Genomic DNA, 7162 nt, shown 5'->3' on the forward strand with positions numbered 1-7162 from the left:
ACCTCTAGCTCTTAGGCATCCTGTCAGTTTGCTTTTGCCTGTGGTGAGCCCACTCTTTAATTTTAACTACCAAGCTGCCTCTGCCCCCTTTTACCCAGCTTCCAACCTCCTCTAAGATGCCTTCTTGATGATCTCCATGGAAACGACATAGTCTTTCTCCCTGCCTCCTAAAGGATGGAAGTACTGGGAGAATGCTGCTCTTTCCTGATATAGGAATGGTCCCTGCCCTACTCTAGCAGAGATAAAGATGGAGGGGATACCAGCTGAGACAGGACTATGGATAATTCGCTAGAAATCAACCTCTTAACTGAAGACCCTTGGGGATCACTGGAGTCACAGGCACGGAAACTTCAGGCATCCTGGAAATTACCTGTAGCGTGGATTTGCTACATTTCCCAAAAGGTCACAGTCCAGGTGGGTACCAGCCATGATATCCATGGATCTAGAAGGGAAAGGAGGGGAAATGTATTGGATTTCTCAGTGGCTGCTAGCAGTCTGGCAAACTGAGCAGGACCCGTGCATTCTGATTGCTGCAAAGGTTCCACTAGGATCTCTTTTCCAGTGTCCTCTCTGCTGGGAACAAGCCTGTCAGAGGTTTCCAGCTTGGGTTAAGATCCAAGTCTAAGAGAGTCCCTTGTCTCCTAGAGGACACATTCCAAGCCACAGTTGTACAGCACACCCAGAGGAGTCTTCACAGACATACATCCCAGCCCCGTCCCTACCCTCCAGGCTTCCTATCTCCATGATGGCAGCAATAGATTTAGCAATCCTTAGCATAGCAGTAAGATTCCTTTTTTGAAGCAAGATCTTGATGTAGCCTAGGCTAGTCTCGAACTCACTATTTAACCTTTAATCTTTTCCCCTCTGTAGTACTAGGATTATTTTGAGTATGTTAGGCCAGCACACTAAGCCCCTGTATAAGATTTTAAATATCAGAGTCAATTTTTCTTTGATGTCAAAAGAAACAAAGGGTCAAAAAAGTCTCCCAGCAATGACCAAGGTCATCTATGCAACAGGGACACTGAAATGTAAGAACCTCTGACGTGTGTTGATTCCACAATGTGGAGGGTTGGAGTAACACACACGAAAGTCTAGATGCTTTAAGGAAAACATAAATGTGGCATTGAGATTTTTCAAAGACAAGGTTGCAAGTTTTACTAATGTGGAAAAATGTTCCCCATAGATATTTTTATTGTAAAATGCTGCAAATGTTTACTGGTGATTAGCTTGTTTCTTTCCTGTTTGTTTGCTCCTTAGCCTGGTGCCTTCTGGCACATGTTTCTTTCCTCTTGTCAACCAGGTAGATCCCCTACAAGGATAAATGTGATATATCTTAAGAGTAACCACTTCGCAACGACATGAGCCCTACTCTGCTCCATGGCTTGTTTTTGAAGACTCTGTGGAGAAGAACTCCTGAGCATATTTTAAAAGCTGAAAATGAGCACAGCAGGGACCCTCAGCTGAATCAGAAGAAGACGCTATCTTGGTGACAGTAAGTCCTAGGCACTATACTCTGTCCCATGCCTGGTCCCCTGAGGAACTTGTCTGGCACCATTCTGTACTCTGCCCTACAAGTTACCAGTGCCACCCACGAAGGACCTAACCCAGTGAGTGAGTAAAGAGGCGGGGAGAGCAAGCCGATGCACACTGAGGATCAGACTAATTCTAGGTCAGGGACTGGGTGAGAAGCCCACTTGAAGGTGAGGAATCTTGGATAGGGGCCCTTGAAGATTCAGATCTAAATGTTGGGGTCTAAGGCTCTTCTAGAACTTGAAAGTAGAAGAGGGTGGACCCCATGGAAGAGACACACACTGGTTGAAGCACTAGCAAGAAGCTACCCTAGGCAAATAGAAAAGTCATCTTTAGTGTAGTCCATGGGGACATCCCTCCAGTCTGTCTCCATGTCACAAGCTAAGTGGGCCACTTGTAGGACCCCTTTATTCTAATCCTTTCACACAAGGCAGCTATAGCTTGCTTGACCCAAAGAGTTGAACAAAGAAGATGGACAGAAAGACAACATAAACATGTCCTCAAGGCCTGAGCAAATCCCAGGTTATTTCTCAGTCTTCCTGTTAAATCCAGCTGTCAAAATATAAAATTCCTTCAGTATTTTCCTTCCAGTCAGTCTCATTTGGGAGTATGCTGGCTTAAAACTTCTAGAGTGAAGAGATTCAAAGCAGTAGTCAGAACCCTTTTGAAAGCTACCCTCATGGTCAAGTCTGAAGAGGGCATACTGTTCTTGCATTCCCGCCCTTGGCGTGAGTGGCTGGGAACTTTTAGGTTCATTTCTCTTCCATTTCCACTTTATGAAACCCAGAGGTCTATCCTGGTATGAAGCCAATTGGTACATTTATAGTCTGAAAATAAAAAAAAAAAAAATGTGAGATAGGAGAAATAAAAATTCTCCTCGAATAAAAAAGAATAAGCAATATAAAAAAAGTTGTATGGGCAATCAATGCTAATCCAATGACCTTCATGTTGCAGCCCCGAAGATCACAGGGTCTGAACTGCTCAGCTGAGCAGGAGAAGTCACACACTCTACTTGAAAGGGGGTAGAAAGGAAGTTAGAAGGAGGGACAGAAGGGAAATCCAGTTTCTCTTTTCTTCCTTCAAAACAAACCAATCCCTTTAACAACCCCTTGGTTGAGTAAAAATTCAAGGGGCTCATCCCAGGTGCATGAAGTATCCTGGGAGTCCAGGAATCTCTAGGCTACTGGCTGAGAGGTGGGGATTGGTGTTTCTCATGTCCTCTCATGACCTTCAGTAAGCTGGCATTGCCTGACCCAAAGCTAAAGTCTCTGCCCTGGCTTGCCCCCTCATCACATAGGTTAGAGGACTTGTATGCATTTACCTCTCCATGACCTCTCAATTCTGCAGGCTCCAGAGTCACATCTGGAACCCAGCTGAGCTCAGAGGCTGGAGGTGCTTGTCACACATCCTTCCCCTGGAGACTGCAAGGATGGGAGGGGAGCAGTCACTGAAGAGGCACACATACCAGCCCCCTTCCTTATGAGATGAACGAGTAAGGAGTACACTAATCCCTGAGTTGACAAGTTTTCCCAAAGGGTGTTTGTCCGTCAACTCTCTCTTTAGGATATAAGGATCCATCGTACTGCATGTAGTAGTCCTGCTAGTAGGCCTACTGAGGGCAGAGGTCTTACCTAACACTTCAGATCTGTCTAGTACAATGCCTGGCAGAAGTAGAGATTTAACACTCTCGTTAAATAAATGCATGTGAGTGAACACTGTCAAAGCAGTGTTCTACATGTGGTAGACACCCATCACCTTGTTTTCTTCCACTTCTGCTCCCCTTAATCAAGACCTCTTGCTCATGGCACATCCTCTGTTTTCTAACACTGGGAAACTGGAGGACATGAAAAGCTCTCTGTGCATATGGCTGTGTTCAGGCTGCACTTGTTCCCACGTGTATTCAGGTCTCCAGGATTGCTGTAACAAAGAACCACAAGCTGAGAAGGTTTAAACAACAAAGCACATTTATTTGCCTCTTTAGAATGTAGAAGCCCATGATCAAGGCATCTGTGTTGGGAAAATTAAGAGTTGGATCCTGGTAAGACCTCTCTCCTCTGCCTTCAGACAGGAGGATGCATGCCTTGGAGTTTGGCTGTATGTGAACTCACTTGGCCTTTGTCTATGCAAAGGGAGGGAAGAGAGGATGCTCATCTGTGGTGTTATCTTTGAGGACACCAGTCCTGTGGTATGTGGGTCCCACATTATGACTTCATTTAACTTTAATTACCTCAAGTCTCTGCTTCCAAATACAGTCACCTTGGGGTTAGAATGCCATCCAATAAAGCTGGAAAGAATGAGGTCAGTCTACAACATGAGGCAAGAGATGCTGTCCCCAAGCCCCAGACTTCATAGGGTACCACTTGGACTTTGTCTAGTTGACTCCCTCTCTAGAGCATGAAGAATCTGAAGCATGCCCGTCCACAGCTCAGGATCCGCCTAGCTGGCTACCTGCAGCCCCAGAATTCCTTTCACAGAGGAAGACAGAGCATCCTCCTCAATGGGTGGTTTAGAGAGAACTGTTCCTGATGACCATGTGCAGAACTCAAGAATGCCATAGCCAGTTCATGTGCACATGTGCTCTGAAGTCCCCTTGTGGTGTGGGAAGGCATCTGTGTTGGGAAAATTAAGACAGTCCATGATCCAAAAGTTCAGGACCAACACTGAGCTCAGCTCCCCACATACATTCCATGAATATGGCACAACCTTATTCCATACTTTCCTAGCTTAATGTGTTGCTTTTAGACCTGTACACACGATACGTGCACTTTCTTTTGTTCTCCTCTCCTTAGCAGGTCACAGGTGGAGGGGCCTTACACTCTGCTTTGCTTCAGGCATTCCGTATTTAGGCCTGACACCCCTCAGTAATATTTATAGCCTCTTGCTTTCTCCGCTGAATGTATCCCGATGTGAAACAATAAATTCTATACTCCCTTCGGCTATGAAATGCAAACCCTCACTCAGAAGTTGTGGGGACAGAGCAGTGGACTGGGTCTGCAACAATGTGCTAGCTGTTTCTCTGTCCCTCAGCTGGCTGCAGTATGTACAAGGTGCTCAGGCACACTTCCTCCCCAGGAAGTTTGCTGATTACGTCCAAGGCACAAGACTTACGCTCCCCCGTCTCTGGAGAACAATCCCGGAAGGTGCACAGATGTAGCAGAGTGCTTAATTAATCAAGGCCAAATGCACAGTAGGGAAGGAGGAAGAAATACGACTTTTGTCCACAGAATTCTCCAGACTATGGCTTCTCAGTTGTCACATAGGAAATGCTGGCAAACCAGCTCAACAAAATATAACACAAAAGAATGAAAACTCTTATGTTTCTATAAAGCAAAAAACAAAACAAAACAAAATAAACACACAAGCAAAAGGCCTGGGAAGCTCTTTTAGCACCTTCCTAGGCCCCAGGTTAAGGACTGAGAAATGGCTTGAGGTGTTTTCTTAATTCCAAGTCTTATTTCCACTTAGGGCTCTTGTCACTTGGCTTCCAGGGACAGAAGAGCTGAGGAAGCTTGAGTTCAGGTGGGGCTGTCTGGACCAGCAGATCTGACCTTGGACGTCTTGGATCAGATCTCACCTTGCAACTTCCCTCTGGGCTTCTCATTTCACTTCTCCAGGTGCTGAGGCCAGTGGACCCTGATCTCCTGAAGTCTCAGAAGCCCTGTCACCATCCTTGGCAGCAAGTCACTTCATGTGTTCATCTCCCCTTGTTAGGAAACAGCTGCCATCAAGTTACAGACTATGGCTCAGAGGCCTGGAGGTTCTAGGGACCCCTGAAGTCATTCTCCTCTTCTTGTAATGTCATGAGTCATTCTTACTGTAATCTTAGTATTCTTAATATTTAATTCTTAAAAGTAAATAATGTATTCATGGAAACAAACATTTAGAACAACCTCTACAGCTTTGTATGTTTTCTTCCAGAGATGTCAGTTCTTCCTCCTCTTTATTGTCTCCCCTTCAAAAAACACAAAATGGAATATAAACAATATATTTATGGACTTGTATTTAAAACGTTTTTTAGTATTGATGAGAACTTCATAGTCAAGCACTGCATCTATATCACTCCTGCCATTCCTCCCAAATCGCTTGTGTTTTCAACTTCTCTGTCCCAAATTTGTTGTCTCTTCTTTGTTATTGTGACATGTACATGTGCACACACATATGCACACATAGACATACATTTAGCATTGCTCATGTATATATGCATCTAGGGCTGACCACTTGGGATTAGACAGCCTCCGAAAGAGCCCCGCATCCCTGGAGAAACTACTCCACTCTTTTTCACAGCAACTGTACCCCTTATCTAGAACTGCAACCGTGCAGACTGCTCTCTGTCTGCAGTGGCATGCCAACCAGCATGGCCATTATCCTGTTTAGGCAGCCCTATTGTTGAGATTTCATGAGTACATTTTCCCTTTTGTATCTGCAGGACACTATCTAGCAATAGATACTATAATATAATATAATACAATATAATACAATACAATACAGTAATGTTGAGGCATTTTCTTTCTCTGATTTCAAGTCCCATTTCTATCTCATGTTCTTGTCACTTTGCTTCCAGGAACAGAATTGCTGAGGAAGCTAGAAAATGTTTGAAGGAGCTACAGTTTTCTCCAGGGATAGGGCTATTTCATAGGTTGTCTAATCCCAAGTGGTCAGTCCTGGACACATATACACATGAGCAATACTAAATGTTATATATATAGCCACACATATATGTGTGTGTGTGTGTGTGTGTGTGTGTGTGTGTGTGTGTGTGTGTATGTATATAATAATTTATCTGAATGAATATCTGCACCACATGCATGCCTGGTGCCTGCAGACATAAAATAGGCTACATGGGTTCCTAGAACTGAAGAGACAGAGGATTGTAAGCCACCATATGCCGGCTGGAAAACAAGCCAAGGTCCTCTGCAAGAGAAACCATTGTTCTTAAGCATTGAGTCACCTCTCCAAGTTAAGGTACTTGATTTTGTTTGTTTGTTGGTTTGTTGTTCTTGATTTTTGTTTGTTTTTTCAATAAACTTTTCTTTAGTATAGTGTCAGACTGGTACAAAAGTTGCAATGATAGTATAAAGAGTTCCTTCCCTCAGCCTCCTTTACTAAGACCTTATTAAGGTATATGTGTAACAATTAATGAGACAATATTGATACATTATTGTGAATGAAACTCATTCAGAATTGCTTAGGGTTCCTTTTCTGTTGTACGATCCTACCTAAGGTATTCCATTTCCTCACTGTGTCACCTGATGCTGTTCTTGCCTACAGAATCTTCCACCTGCCAGTGTTTCTTGATGATCATGACAATTTGAAGAGTATTGGCGAGGGATAAAATTATTCTCATCATGTCCTTCAGATGTGATTTCTCCAATAATTTTCTCGCAGTTCCAGTTCCAGTTCAAGGCTTTCTAATCAAAGAGATGAAAGACCTCTACAATGAAAATTTTAAGACAATGAAGAAAGAAGCTAAGAAACATAATGGAAGATATAAAGAACCTCCATGCTCATAGATTGGCCCAATTAAACTATAAAAATAACTGTATCAACAAAAAGTACTATACAATTCAAAACAATCCCAGTCAAAATTCCAATGAGGAATTTTGTAGTTCTTCATAGAACTACAAAAAAAAAA

At 43.5% G+C, this 7162-nt stretch overlaps 1 long non-coding RNA gene across 1 annotated transcript; it reads left to right on the top strand.

The window, feature by feature from the left end:
* The first annotated feature begins 292 nt into the window (after window positions 1-292).
* Window positions 293-7029, top strand: LOC116089221. Its single transcript, XR_004118221.1, has 3 exons — window positions 293-414; window positions 1301-1492; window positions 6799-7029. It is a non-coding gene; the product is annotated as an uncharacterized LOC116089221 (long non-coding RNA).
* Window positions 7030-7162: the final 133 nt, after the last annotated feature.

Source organism: Mastomys coucha, unplaced genomic scaffold (assembly GCF_008632895.1).
Source record: "Mastomys coucha isolate ucsf_1 unplaced genomic scaffold, UCSF_Mcou_1 pScaffold14, whole genome shotgun sequence".
Taxonomy (NCBI): Eukaryota; Metazoa; Chordata; class Mammalia; order Rodentia; family Muridae; genus Mastomys; species Mastomys coucha.